Source organism: Catharus ustulatus, chromosome 2, assembly GCF_009819885.2.
Source record: "Catharus ustulatus isolate bCatUst1 chromosome 2, bCatUst1.pri.v2, whole genome shotgun sequence".
Lineage (NCBI taxonomy): Eukaryota > Metazoa > Chordata > Aves > Passeriformes > Turdidae > Catharus > Catharus ustulatus.
This window is the reverse complement of record NC_046222.1, coordinates 7,898,011-7,914,184: the sequence shown is the minus strand read 5'-3', so window position 1 is coordinate 7,914,184 and position 16,174 is coordinate 7,898,011. Positions and strand designations below refer to the sequence as shown.

At 37.8% G+C, this 16,174-nt stretch overlaps 1 long non-coding RNA gene across 1 annotated transcript; it reads right to left on the bottom strand.

Moving 5' to 3' along the window:
- Positions 1-4,965: 4,965 nt before the first annotated feature.
- LOC116992825 lies at positions 4,966-15,276 on the bottom strand. The gene is made up of 3 exons (XR_004417114.1): positions 15,203-15,276; positions 12,858-12,905; positions 4,966-5,051 (listed from the first exon to the last, which is right to left on the bottom strand). It is a non-coding gene; the product is annotated as an uncharacterized LOC116992825 (long non-coding RNA).
- Between the last annotated feature and the right edge of the window lie 898 nt (positions 15,277-16,174).

The window sequence follows — 16,174 nt, the reverse complement described above, 5'->3', positions numbered from 1 at the left end:
TCCAAATTAATTTTCATCCAAGGAATTCATATTATCCATTAGGACTTCCCTTTGAAGGTGGACTTTGACCCTTTGAGTTGTTTGATCCTATTTGGTCCAATATGATGACTAAATTGGTAAAATTAAGCAACAACTCTCTGTCTTCATTGTGTTCTCAGACTAATTTTCCTCTGCCCAGTGACTATTAAGACTGTCTTAAATACATCAGTCTCACTGCACACAGTTCAATATGTCCATATTTTCATGTGTCAGCAGAAGCTCTGTGAAATATGGAACCAAGATGTGTCTTCAGAAGCACTCATGTGTTAGCAGAAATTTGGTGTCCCTGTGGACAGAACATAACCCTAAATGCCAGAAGGTTTTTATTTGGTTTTATTCTGGGTGTTGGTTTGTGTTAATAAACATCAGATACTTCATTCCCATCCACGTAACTTCGCCTTATATAAGAACAAATGTTAGCACACCTGGGCAGTGTGAAAGGTGATTAAGTGTGAAGTGCTATTTTGAATTTCAAGTGGATCCTTCTGAATGAAATACAACACACCGTGCAAAGTAAAAAGATTAAATTGTTTGTTTTGGTCCTCCTCCTCCTTCCAGAGAAGAATTTTCAGTATTAGAAAAATAAAACACTGTCATGACTTAAAAATAACTAAATAAAAGAAATAAACTACAGAGTTTTTCAAAAGATATTTTATGATTTAGATGTACAATTCTTTTGTGACATAACTCAGCTGATATACAAGCAAGAGGTGTTTCAGGCCCTTGGTTCTTCATCATTATTTAAGAAAGTATTTAAGAATGTTGCTTCCTATTGCTAATCTCTGTATCCTGCAGCTTCTTTTAATTACCAACCCACTGCCTCTGCAGCAAATGTAAAAGTTAATAAAATATTGCAGACAGATTTGCCTTGTAGCAAAGTTCAGACTACTTATTTGGAATCCAACATTCTCACAAATTCAAACCTTTTATTTCTTGGTGCCCTCTTTTTTTCCTTTTCTTTTTCTTTTTTTTAAATACAGCAATCTTTATTAACATGAATCTCAAATTAATACATATTTCTGAAGAGAATACAGAAAGATCAATAATTTAAAAAAAAATGGTCTATTCTAACTTACAGTGTTCAAGCTAAAAAGAAATTTGTTAAATAAAAAAGACAAGTCTTACACAGATTTAATGTATGGCATTTTGCTATTTCAGATCTTTTACTTGAATATACATTTTTGTATTACAAAGGCTAGAACTTCTACCAGTATGAATAATAAAAGTTCCCAGCTGTGGGCACATTGGAACTAAGAATCTGTACTTATAAATTAAAATGGTTCTTTAATGAAATTCAAAAGACTTATCTTTCTTGGGTTTCTTGTTTGTTTCTTTTTGTTTAGTTTTATTTGTTTGTTTGTTTTGGCTTTGGGTTTTTTTGTTTGTTTTGTTTTGGTTTGGTTTTTTTTCGTTTGGGTACACACGTGGCTGACACATCTCTGCAAATATACTTACACATCAGTATTTACAGTGAATCTCAGGGAAGACCAGTTAAAGAAACACCACTGTGTTAAGCTCTAATTTCTGACACCCACAACTGAAAGTATCCATGAAGTGGCTCTCTGACAATCCCAGGAAACAATTGCAGTTGTACTGTAATACGCTCAAGCAAAAACAGTCAGAAATGTCAAATATTTCTATGCTCTCCTACAGAAAAGAGACCCTCCTGGCCCCTTCATGCAAACATAAAAACAAATAGAGGCCACAGTTTAGTCTACAAGCTGTGAACTTCTTATGGATTCTGTCTAATAGACACAAAATTCTCCTCAATTTCCCTCTTCCCTTCAGACACCTTTGCATATCAGCTCTAACACTTGTCTCATCCAATCTTGTAAGGTTACATATCCAGGTTCCAAAAGGATCAGTTATCAATTCTGTGTCACCACAATACCTAGTACATAATTAGAACAAATGAAATCCTCAGGCTGTTGTTAAGGTGAACCTTCCTCTGGAGCTGTGAAGTGTCTGTGAAGTCTCTGTGACTCTCTTAAGGAAGGAATCGTGTCTGTCCTTTATGTCTCTATACACATTTAGTACCCTATCAATGCTTGTTATGCAATTAATAGCAACATCAACTAATTAAATAGATTGATTGAATTAGGTATGCTAAATAGAATGCTTTAATTGGTCACACTGGACAGACCATGGGCAAGTGAGGTTTCTGCTTCACATTTCCACTTCATCAAGACCGACAAAGCTTTTTCTGGTCTTCAGAGCTGGAAGTACTAAGGGAAGAAAAGCGTTTAAGACTCATATAGTAAATTCATTGTTAAAGAAAACAGTAGAAAGTATTTCTGTAATAATAAAAATAATTATTATCATTATTATTATTTCTGTAAAAAATTGTGTAAGATGAAAATTATATATTTTTTCATGTGTTTAGTTTTCACTGCACCTCTCTCATCAATGAAAATTTCGCTGGGTAAACAATCGCATTGTTTCTATGTGCTTGTATGTAAATAATATTCAGAGTATTATCCAAAAATACTGAATGGTTTGAATAAAAAAGGCAAATCAAATCCTACCAAAAAAAAAAAAAAAAATTCAAAATGAGACCAATCTTTAAAATATCCCTCAAAATTCCACCCAGTAGAAGACTGAAATTTTCACCTAGGGTCAAGGTTTCCATGCACATATCTACTTGTGTCAAAGCATAGCAGAATGCAGCATAAGAATGAGACCTCTCTCAAGACCAATGTGGCCTTGAAATCCAGGGATAGATGCAGAAGAAACCAGAGTAATTCTGGCTGTGATCCTTGCTGCTCTGGGAAAACATTCCAGAGTCTTATCCCTTGTTCCACTGCTCACTGCTATCATGGAGTAAACAAGAGCAACTTCATGCAGATAACAAACTCAGACAAACTATAATTCACATCCAAAATGAATGGCCAAAACTAATAAAGAATGGGTTAACCACAGCAATGTTGCAGTGACATTTTATAGAGTATAGGCTCAGTGTTGCCAGTCAGGGACATTATTCAGTTTCCCTCTCCCAAAATATTGGAGGGTCACTCCACACAGCAGAAAAACCATCACTCACCCGAGCATGGGAGGATGGGAGGCACTCAGTCATGGGAAATGTCCTTGGGGAGAATTGGGTTTCCAATCACAGAGTCACTGTTTGGAGGAAAACCACTTCAGGGGGTTTCTGTCAGGGGCATTGTGGTGCACATGCCTCAGCCAAGGTGAGACAATAAAGGTGTGAAAGGCTGGTGGGCACCGCGAGTCTGCAAGTTCCACAGGTGCCTGAAGGAAATAGTGCATAAAAAATATATTTAGAACTAATAATAAAATACTATTTATATTGCTTTACAAATATTGCACTAAATGGAGTGTCAAAATCCATCAGAATTTGATAATCAAAACTAGATCTCTTATAGACAAAAATTATTAAAGCAATGCACTACAGAATGCCCTAAAGGGTTTACCATCACAGATAATGTCTTTTTTCTATTTGATCAATTAGTAGTTTATTGTATCTTAGCTTTTCATTCTCTATGTTTTAGCTCTCCATGAATCTGCTGCTCAGGTCTGCTAGATGACTGGGCTAACAATGGCTACAGGTATCAGTGTGTGAACTCCTAGCCTAATTTTTAAAGGCATATTACAAGACAAAATTTTGAATGTTGTCTGTTTTGCAGTTTCTCTGTTAGATACTTTTTTATATTACAGACACTCATATAAAAATGCATTGTGAAATTTAATCTTTCATGAAGCTTTTTTCTTAAAGATAACTTCATATTACAATATATTTAAAGTTCTGTAGTAATTCAGTTTTACAGAAGATAAATTGTGAAGTATATAAACTGCTGCTTCTGTGATTCTGTGAAATAGGACCTAATCCATGTTGCTTATTAAAGGTTGTATATTGAAGGCTGAGCATTTATTTTACAATCTACAGTTATTTCTTTAAATTGTTAGACAGAGAAAACTTGAAGATTGAAAATTTGATGTGCAAACAAACAAACCAATAACAAATTGCAACCTAGGCTAAGCCTAAAAGGTTTTCAAGCTTACACTATTTTTTCAACAAACCCCACCGAGTCACAACCACCTACCCAAATAATTCAAAATCTATTATCAGAGTATAAAAATATACCGACCAAAATCTTGCTGTTTATGACCGTGGTTCATGGATTGAGCAATGAAAACTAAACCTGAAGTGGTTATTTGCACAGCCTCCTACAATAGAGCCTTAACTAATATAAGCCAACATAAAACTCCTCACCCAAACAGGAGCAAGGCTGCTAGAGATCAACTTCTGATCTCAAATATTAAGGATTTTCTTCCTGCATATGTGATGTTTTGGTACTGCTTACAAGCAAGCTTAGCACTTGTGAGGAAAAGTCTGTAACTTGCAGTTGATATTTATTTTTGCCAGGATGGGAATTTTCTAAAAGTCTTCTATAAAGAGCCCTAACAGCAAAAACCCACGCATCATTCAGCTTGCCTCATTCATGGAGGTAGTGCATTTACTATATTAAGATAACCTTTTAAGGAATGACCTAATTAAAAAATTGAATGAAGGAAAAACAAATCACTGGCACTTTAATCTAATTGCAAGAGAAAACACTGTGTTAACTGCTGATCCTCAGAGAAATCCAAAACCAGCAAGAGGAAAATATTACTACTCAATAAAAGTCTTGGCAACTTCCCACTGAGACCTGAAACACAATATGTACCCGTCAAACACTCACCAACGTATTGGATCATTAGGTAAAAGCCAGAGTCAGCTGAATGGAGTGCTGGTCTCTTTAAAGCTGAAATATTTCCTACTAAAATAAATAAAGCAGGCACAAATAGTCCCACATAATAGGAATCATTAGGAATAACAAATATTAGAAAGGAAAGTGCTAAACTGTGTCACTTTGAAAAGTTTCACTGTGAAGTTAACTTTTCTTTGTCGTATTGTTCAAGAAATAATAGCAGTCCAATCAATGTTACCTTCCTTCTTCTGTAAACACAGAAACCAGAATGTCAAGGACATGAAATTCAAATGTTTCTCAGAGGACCTGGAAGAATGCAGATGGAAAGGAAAATAACATCTGAAAATGTTATTGCAAATAACTCCTTTTGCATAAATGTATAGATAAAGGCATTTTTAAAAAGAATTTTCTGTTCTTTGAAAAATATTTTTAATCCCTCCCCCTAAGTTACTGCTTTCTATCTATCTATCTATCTATCTATCTATCTATCTATCTATCTATCTATCTATCTATCTATCTACCTATCCATCTTCCAGAACCCTTCTGATTTTGTTCCGTCCATATCTTCTAGAGCCCCTTCTTACTTTCATTCATCTTTATAACACTTAAGTACATCTCACAATTCTGTTTCTTCGTCCTTTAGTGACTCCTCTCTTCCCACTTCATCATTAAATCTCCTTCCTTGACTAATCCCTCAGGCCTGTTTCATGACCCCCCTCTCATCCCTGGTCTCTCCTTTCCTCCCTCTTCCACCTCCACCCTTCCTTTTCTCCTTGCTGTTTATGACTGGAAGGTGAAAATAACCTCTGCACCTACCTAATAAAAATAATCCCTGAAGTTCCTCTTCAAGAAGATAGGCATATTACAAACCAAATACTATCTCAATGGAAAGGAAAGTGGCCTTTTCCATTGGATGCCTTTATATTTCCATTACACTTTTTCTTTAAACCCTTCTAATGTTTCTGCTGGATATTTAAAAAAAATATATATCACGTGGGGAAATTACAGCTAGATTAATCAGCTCTCAGTGACTGAGAGTGAATGAGGAGGTGTGAATTCCCCTGACTTCTACAATGCACTGTCTAGGTCAGCTGCTATCAACAGCTGTAGATCTGTTGACAGCCAGTGACCTAGGAGGATTTATGCCATTGAGAGAACTACTCCAGTATTTGGAATGCAAGAAAAATTGTGAGCCCACCTGAATCTCGTGCGGGGGAAAAGTCAAATAATTTATTTTCAAGCATTTTTTCATAAGAAAACAGACTTTTAGCAGCAAACAATTACGTTTTATGTATTTTCTTCTTAGACAGAATTTTGTTAACCCTCCATAGCTCTCATTTAACTGTTGTTTTTAATATGCAATCAAGCAGTTTCTTTCAGAAAAACAGACACAATGAAAATACTATCTTGCATATGTTTACTTTAGTCTGATAAGAAAACCTATTTGCTGTTCAACCCTCTCACACTGTCAAAGCCCTGGAAAGCCATAAGGCACAAGTGGCATACAAGCTATAACATTACAGCATTTGGAATTAATTAGGTTTGCAGGACTTGACACAAAAAGAACAAAGAAATGTGCAATATTGTCATTAACTATTAACTGGACTCTATGTGCAACTGTGAGTGCAGTTCTTTACAGCTTTATGCCTTGTCTTTTGTGTGAAGCCCTATTCAACAAAACCTCAGTCACATTCAAATGATGACAAACTGTTTTCTTGCACTCAGTATTGAAGAAAATGTGTTCATCCTCTCATCCAGAATGGAACTGGTGATGGGACATGAGGGAAAATAATAGATGACTTGGATGAAAACATTTATTGTGGGATAATTTTCTTGATCTAAGTTACAGTGGTTGAATTCATGTGCTCCAGAGGAGGAGGGTTTCAGAGACAAGGAAAAGAGATTTGAGCAAAGTTTTTCCTTGTATCTTTGAACCCTGTGATATGCACAACTCAAACTCAGAGACAGCAGTGAAATTTGGATGGGAAATAATCTTTTTTTCCACTTATTTTTGTTTACTTCAAGAAATCAGACAGTAGCCTCTTGAAATAACTTAGGAAATACCAGTTTCATGCTTTTACCCAGAATATTAAAAAAAAAAAAAAATTGAAAAAGTTAAGTACTTTTAAAAACTTGGAGTCAAGAGTTTAAGACATTATTTTTTAAAATCTTCTTTCCCTCAAAAACAGAAAAACAAATAAGCAAACCAACTCCCAAACAACAACCCCAAAAACTCCAATAACCATGCCACCCAAAATCAAGAGTCTCCTACATTTCAAAGGCTTAGCAGAGGTGGAAACATCCAAGCTTTAAGGTACATTTACTTAAAAGGCTAAGTGTAGCTTTCCATTGCATTTCTGCCTGTTTTCACCTGCTAGTAGGGCAGTACTGCCTTTGTACCACACTCAGTTACACTCTGTTGACATTCTCTGGCTGTTTTAGCCCAAATTCTAGTGGCTTTAGTTTAATGTGTTGCAGGGTTTCAGTGTCCCAGTACCTCCTTGTAGTGTTTAGGGGTGGCAAAGATGCATAGAATGCAGCAGAGCTACATGCAGAAAATTTCTCTGGAATGCTCTGGCTGTGGGTCTCCAGCAAGGAGATCAATAGGCATGAACATTGCAGCCTCCTTGATTTGAAAATAAAAAAAAAAAAAAAATCACGTAAGCAGAATCAATAGCAATGTGATATGGATGGGCAGGAATAAGATCACAATATTTATAAAAGTTCACAGCCAAGTGGATTTTGTTTATTTTTCACACAATACAACATTATTCCCATTTTTACTGTGCAAAGTTGCGGTTTAAAAAAAAATTCTCCCCCACACCCAACAATGTAAAGAAAATCTGTCTTACTTATCGAACACTGGCATGTCAAAATCATCATAAATTTATAGGTTATAAAACGTGGATGTAAATTCGTAGTTCAGAAACATCTCGCATTCCCAGAATGCTTTCTAGTTCCCCATCTGCAATATAAAGTCAGACCGATCTCTCTAAATCAAAATTGTATTTTTCTGACACTTCATCTCTTTGTCATGTTTCCTCCTCACAATATCTGTGCTACAAAGCTCCCTGTCTTTATCCATTTATAGCATCATAGGATACACATCAATTTTACAGGTAACAAGACTAATACATATGAAAAAAATCTTATAAATCACATTTGTGGAGAGGAAAACTCTGTTAAACACCACAGTCATTTAAAGAAAACTGATTTATTCTGCAATTTTTTTCAGTTGATGTGTAATATTTTGAAATCAGACTCTGTTGGACATATTTACTGTGATGTTATATGTGATGTGCAATACACATACAGCTGTGGTAAGGTGTCTTTTTTTCGAGGAGGGAAAACTGCCTGGCTATTCTCAAGTGCTGAAATACTTCTGGCTACTCTTTTCTTCTGTCTCATTACAAATTCTGTTACCTTTCAGCAACTCATTTGTCCCCTTTGACAACAGACAAAAGGGTGAGTACCTTGTGATTGTGATAATTAATTTCCTTCTTCAGTTACCCTCCATAAATTTGCACCTCAACAACCTTCATAACTGGGCATAACACCGTGAGTGTCTCCAAACATTGATCTCTTCCTGCTTTCTGCTATATAAACATGCAAAAGGAATTCTCAGTGTTAGCTATTTCTAGTTATGTCTAGTGAGTTTTTGTGATCCACAGGCAATAGTTTCAAACAATTCTTTTGAAACCTACTCATTCAGAAAAGTTCTCACCCCTCAGATGCCTTTGTTTCTGTCTTTATCATGAACAAATACCTTAAATGGATTGTGGAAAAAAAGGGCTGGGGGTAAAAATAAACAAAAATGGGAAGTTATAGACACAGTTCTAACAGTACAGAAATTGTAGTGGGAAATGTGTTTGCTAGTCCCTGGATGGGAAGGGGTCAGCGTACCCAAATTCCCACACATGACATATGCTAAGGGGGGATGAGGCAGAGAGGTGGAGCAGAGTGCAGGCACCATGGTCAGGCTCTGTTAAATCCTTGCAGAGGAGCAAACTCAGGGCTCCCTTTTAGCTGATAAGCCACAGAGCAGCTGAACCAAGGGAGATAAAAGAAAACCAGCTACCGTGGCAGAATCACTCTCCTGGGATGTAACACTGATGCTCATCTCCATCCCAAGGTTACCTGCCTTCGTGGTACAAGCACACCTCACTGAGCATTATGTGTGACTAGAGACACTCCAACTGCATGTGATCATAAAGAAACAGCATAAAAGCAAGTAAAGAATGAGTAGAAGTCAGAATAGACTCAATCATAACTTCTGGGATCAAGATGAACTTGTCTTCTCCTTCATAGGGTTGCCTGCTGAGTAAGAACCATCCTCTAGGAGCGAGCTTTTGTGAGGGATTAGAGCTATTCAAAGATGTAGACTGCTTTGAATACATTTTTTGCGATCAGATGCTATCACCAGCAATCCTGAATCAGTCACAATGTTATTAATAATGAGTGTTCCATGAGCTGTTAGTGTGAGTCCTTCAAGGGAGTTAGTTGGCAGAGGGAACACACTCAAATAAAAGCATGGAGACCTAGGAAGGGGGTCTGTTATGCTCTGTGTGTGTCTCTAAACAAGCCAGTCAAACTGCTCTCCTATTTAGTGGGCTGCTCACTGAAGGGTCCCCAAAAGGGGATGCTGACAGACTGCTTGAGCACAAGGGGCTTGGCTTACCCAGGATGTTGACAGACTATCAAACACAAAAGGTTTGGGGAAATCTCACTTTTCACGTGGCATGGATCAAAAATGTGCACTGTGTTTCTTCTTCTTGTATGCTTAACTAAGTCCACAGAGATGACTGTGAGGTGGAGTTAGCATATAAAACAATCTATCCTTATTTTCAGAATATTTCAATTAGCTAAACTGTTTCATGTATCCTACTGGTAGTTCCATCTGGATAAGGATTCCACAGAACTAAATATATTTTAAAAGAAGTCCCTGGATTAATAAAAATGGGGAATAAAAACAACCCTTGCCTTCCAGCAGCCCATCCCAGATGAGAAAAGACAGTTCTGTCCCTTTACATTTCAACAAAACCTGATAAACTTGCATCTTGAAACTCCTCATTATTCCTTTCAGCAGAAGCAATATCTTTGATTCCTTATTCAGTTTGACACTCAGCCTTTCATCCCTTATTCCCCACGGCTTGCCTCAGAAAGATTAAGAGAATATATTCCCATTGTAGTAATGACCAGCATAGCATTAGACAAAATTCTCAGCAACAATTGAAAGAATATCAGGCTGAGGCTTGGGGTCTAGTACATTCACCTGTTTCATTTCATTGTTTCTATGACCTATGGTATCTCCTGTTTCTATTACTGCTTCTTTAACAACATTGCTTTGCATCAATCATGGAATTTATAGGGTTGAGAGGACCCTCTGGAGACGACCTGATCCAACCCCTCTGCCAAGGCAGGGTCACTCAGAGCAGGTGACACAGAAATGTGTCCAGGCGAGTTTGAGTGTCTCCAGAGAGGGAGGATCCACGACCTCCCTGGGCAGCCTCTTCCTCAGCCTCTGCCACCCTCTATGTAAAGAACTTCTTCCTCTTGTTGATGTGGAACTCCTTGTGTTTTATTTTATGCCATTGTCCCTCATTCTGTTTCTGGGTATCCTTGAAAGGAGTCTGGCATCACCCTTTTGACAAGCACCTTTATGACATTTATATGCATTGATGAGATCACCTCTCAGACTTCTTTTCTGTAGACTACCAAAAAAAAAAGTCTATAATGAAAGTTTATATGCTTTTTAAATCCCTGTTATTGCACCTATGGAAACCCTAGGCTGGTGTCAACTAGCGAAATGCACAATTAAATTGTTATTAAGTAATTTCAGAAGCTGAGGATCCAGCTTTCTGAAGTGAGGCTGCTGCTGGTCTGGAGGTTTAACAAGAGGTTGCACTAACATACAAGAAGTATGTCAGAACACTAATTTTTAAATGATGAAAATCCATAAAGGCTATTGAAAATATAAATTTTATTTGCACTCAAATTCAATTTATGTTCTGAGTTAATAACGAAATCTAAAACCTGAAGAGTCTTCTGATGTTATAAGTACCCTTCAGATATTTTTGTATAGCTGTTACATCCTGTGAAGGGGAAATCTTTATTTTAATATAGCTGCACAGCACAAGAGCACAGTTAAATAACACAGAGCTGCAGTGGCACAGAACCTTCTGAGCCATTCTCTACTCTCGTCATACCAGCCTAACTCTACTGACATTCAGGTCATTAAAGCAAAATTCACACCCCTGTTCTTGGTCTATGCATCACTTAAATCCCACTCAAAGTCCCTAAATGGGGCTTTAAAAGGATTTATGAGGTGTGCACCCTTATGAGCCTTCCAGGTTGGCAGGTGAATGTCACTGCTAATTTGTTTCACCTCTGCAAATACTTAAAGCAAAGTTTCAGCAACTTCAGTTGTTGTCTTCCTTGACACAGGCTCAGCAAAGTTTGGCAGGACTCTTGTGCTCCTGTCTGTGCTTGATCTTATTTCTGGAGTCTGGCATGAAACAACAGTTCAAACTTTATGAATATTATAAAGCTTTATAAAAATTAAGACTGAAAAGAGCAACAGGTCATTTTTAAACTTACTTAAATGGAATATGAGTAAGACGTATTTTTGTGAATACCATTTTTACTATCATGCTCTTCAGCTTCCAAAGAAAAAATATTCTAAATATTTGCAAATATAACTGATTAGATTATATAGTATCATGCTTCTGTATTGTTTAGTCAGAATTTGTGAAACATAGTACCTTATGTAGTCTTGCCAGTGAATGACCATTTCATCTTTCCTTTGCATCTTTTAAAAGCATTTTATTTTGCTTTTCATATTTTACAGTCTCTAACTTCCCTTTTTTGTTGTTGTTGTTAAAATACATCATTATTCTTGGATTCTATCTTTCTTACTTCATACAAGACATGAGCAGTCTGATGGATAGTCATAACCTGTTTTGCAAGGGTAGGATAGACAAATATTTTTGAACTCTGCTTTGCCTAATTTAATTTGGCTTATCTTGAATGTGACCTCACCCTATGCAACCAAATACCAATATTTAACACCTGTTTGAATCATGCCATTTTTAACTATTATGATCCAGCAAACTGTGAACTTTTTATCCACAATATTGTAAATCTGAAAAAAGAAAGAAAGAAAGAAGAAAGAAAGAAAGAAAAAATAAGAATAAGTCCAAATTTGTTCTTTCATAGGAAAACTTTAAAAATAATAAAATAAATAAAATCAACCATTGGAATGTGGGGTCAGATTATGACCCTTTATGATAAGGAGCTGTTCTGCACCTCAGGTAGTTCCTCGGGGTCATTAGATCAATATGTCAATGCAGTTGCTATCAGTAACATGAACCAGAACCTGGCACTATCTAAGTGTATCTATCTTTCTAATCACTGGTTTTCAAACTTAATGCCAAACCACTCTGCTATTTATTTTCACCTCTTTTTAATGAAATGGCATCTGCAACCAGAAAGAGGATATTTCAGAGCTCCTTCTCTGAAAATTCAATATTTATCAAGAAAGAGATTAAAAAAGCTAATTCCATTCCTTCTTTTTTCATCACTGTTAGTTGGGCTCTGGACCATATCAAGAGGGATTCTGACAGCTTAGTATTAGTGGGAGAAGGAAGGAGAAAAATCTATCAGCAGTGAATGATTGTATTTAAGGTTGACAATGATGAAATAGTCGAGGCCGTGCTACAATTTCTGCTCCTGTATTTGTCTTTGTTGATAAAACGAGCACTGTCAGAGGCTCAAGCTCACAACAAATTTAACGTGACTCTGTTTATTCCTGCACTAAACAAGGTTTTCACAGGATCAGATGATAAATGCAAAGTTCTGGGATAACCCTTCCTTCTGTTTAACAGAGACTTGCAATTTTCTCACTTGATTTTTTTTCCCATTAAAAAAATGAAGATGGGAAATAGCTAAGAAGATTTTTCAGCAAGGTATTTCATAAAACTATGAACTGTCCAAAAGTAATACAAAGGTATAATATAACCAGTCTTTGAACACCATTTTTGCCAGAATAGTCTTCTGCCCTTGTTAAAAAATACATATTCATCATTGTTTCCCACTGTTTGATAGACTTCTCACCTTGTCTTTCAAAGGTGCCTCTTCAAACTACAGGTTGAAAGAAGTTTGCTGAGAAAAATGAAAAAGATAAATTGAGATGGAGTTGAAATTAGGCAAGCCTGTTGAAACCACTTATAGGATTGAACCCAGGCCAGCTTCCTCATCATACAATCTGATTTTGTTCTGTGCAAAACTGATTTGCCAAATATCATTCTATAAAAAAAAATGCATCATGGTTCAAAGATAGACACTGAAAAGGTTGAAATAGCAACCTATGTTCTATAAAACACATATATAAGAGTACATAGGGGATACTATCCCATTTCATTTTAAAAATAAGAATGTAAATACAAAATTGCAGTCCTTACCATGTCTCCATGATATTCTGCAAAACTCCCTTGCTTTATGCTGATCAAACCACAGCATGAAGATGAAGAGACTTAAAAAATAACCCCCAAATTCATATTTCGTGCTCTCAACATTGTTGTTTTTTCCCAGTATTTTTCAATACTAGAACATGGTAAGAACATCACAGGTATTCTGCAGAACTTTGCATCTGCCCCTCAGGTGATTTCTGGATATTATTTCAGTCAGTAACTGATTTTCATGCAGTAGTAGTAGTAGTTCACTCATTGAAACTCCTCTGAACTCAAAGCCTCTTTTCTGCCTCTCAATATGGGTGTGATAACATGGGATTTAAAGTTTAAAAATTCCTCCATAAAAATAATATAATATAGACCATCTCTTTTTATGATCAAAATTCCATTACATAAATTATTTTCTTTCACAGTTTCTTTCTGGGTGGGATTTCTGTAAGAAGTTCTAATTGAGTGTGTAACAGAGGTAAAGGTGAGAAAAGAAGAATGAGAAAAAATGCACAGTTTTGTTTTTGTTTGTTTTTTTTTTTTCACATTACACTGATGTTAGGTGCCAAGCAATGAGGAAGCTAGGGAATAAAATTTGTAATTTCAGGGACTTCACACTTTCTCACAAACAAAACCCTTTATCTTAATATTTAAAAACAAACATGACAAAGTCTGTGCTGTGCTCTTAATTTTATCTTTAATGATGAATAATGCCTATTCCATTTGCCATTAAAAGCATGACATATTTTTAGTTTTATATATGATAACCTATTTCTTAGAAATATTTTCAAGCGTCTTGTTAAAGGATTAAACGTTGTCCTAAGTAGGAACAGAGTCCCTTTTGAACTGAAGCTTTCTAGTTGTGTTTATGAGCTGTGTTTTCTAGCCCCACAACCACACTCACACAATACCTCAGGTTAAATTAATATGTCATTACCATTTCTTTTTAATTGATTTGTGAGCCAATCCATTTTCCCATCTGCATTACTTGCTATGACATCCACCCAATTCCTTTGGGAGGTATTAAATCAGATAGCAAATCTGACTAATCTGTATCACTTTAAAAAATATCCGGTACAAGTAGATCATAAAGGAGTCTTCATACCTCTCTTAAAAAAAAAACAAAAACAAAACAACAAAAAACCCCAATATTAGGTCAAAACACGTCAGATAAGTAGTGTTTACATGAGAAACATATTTACGAATCTTTACTAGGAAGGCGAAAACCAAACAAAAAAACCACCATCAAACTGTGATTTCCTACTTTTATTACTTCTAGCACCCTCTCAGCAATACTATTATTCCTTAAGCAAGAAGTTCTTGTACTGCTGCTGGGACATGAAAGTTTGAACAGAATAAAAATGTATTCCCAATGACCTCACTTCTATCTAGCAATTTTGGCTGTGTGAGCCACCTTCCACAACCCACCCAGCTGAGCAGGCCCTTCATAGAGGGCAGCTGGTCCGTGCAGAGTCAGGTTTATTCAACACTGAATTGAGATACAACAGTGATGAAGTTTACCTATGTTCTTCAGAAGCCAGAAGCTCTTTCACCTTTCGTTCACCACTGACTTCATGGTGAAAGCCACAGTTAGTTGTGTGTGTTTATAATCACATATAGCAATGTTCCTTTGATGTGTGCAGGCACATCTGCAGAAGAAGGTGACTCAAAGGACACGTACAAACTGTGTCCAAGAGAAAGCAGCAAGCTGGTCTGCAGCTTCCATGGAAATTAAAGGAGGAATTCCACACATTTTCCTAACTAAGTGGGCATTACAAATAGCACAAGAGGAAAGGTCCCGAAGGTGGATCTGTTCTGGGATTCCTACCCATTCCCGCGTGGACCTGCCCTGGGATTCTCCCCTGGATTCATCCCTCCATTTCCACCCAGATCCATCCCTCGGTTCCCTCTCCATCCCTCCATTGCCGCCCAGATCCATCGCTCCATTCCCAGCCGGATCCATTCCTCTATTCCTGCCTGGATCCATCCCTGCATACTCACCTGGATCCATCCCTCCATTCCTGCCCAGATCCATCCCTCGGTTCCCTCTCCATCCCTTCATTCCAACCCGGATCCGTCGCTCCATTCCCGTTGGATCCATCCCTCCATTCCCACCCAGATCCATCCGGAATTCCCACCAGGATGCATCCCTCCATTCCCGTTGGATCCATCCCTCCATTCCCGTTGGATCCATCCCTCCATTCCCGCTGGATCCATCCCTCCATTCCCGTTGGATCCATTCCTCCATTCCCGTCGGATCCATCCCTCCATTCCCATTGGATCCATCCCTCCATTCCCGTCGGATCCATCCCTCCATTCCCATTGAATCCATCCCTCCATTCCTGCCCAGATCAATCCCTTCATTCCAGTTGGATCCATCCTTCCCTTCCCGCCCAGATCCATTCCTTGGTTCCCTCTCCATCCTTCCATTACCGTTGGATCTATCCCTCCATTCCCGTTGGATCCATCCTTCCATTCCCGCCCGGATCCATCCCTCCATTCCCGTTGGATCCATCCCTCCATTCCCGTTGGATCCATCCCTCCATTCCCGTCGGATCCATCCCTCCATTCCTTCCCGGATCCATCCTTCTATTCCCGTTGGATCCCTCCCTCCATTCCCGTCGGATCCATCCCTCCATTCCCGTCGGATCCATCCCTCCATTCCCGTTGGATCCATCCCTCCATTCCCGTTGGATCCATCCCTCCATTCCCGCCCGGTCCCGCTGCCACCGGCGCGAGCGCACAGCGCCACCTGGCGGGCCCCAGCCCCGTCCCACCCCAAATTATTGTCCCTCGCGATAATTATTTTATTCAAAATGCCGATCTGAGGAATCTTTTCTGCTGTTAGAGATGCCGCAGTTTTTTCTGCTTTTCGTGTGTGATGGATGTCTGTGCCACAGAATGCAGCGATTTACTCCCTGAAGTTTTATCCGTGTAACACTGAAGCCAGGCTCACTCTCTGCCCCTTCTGTT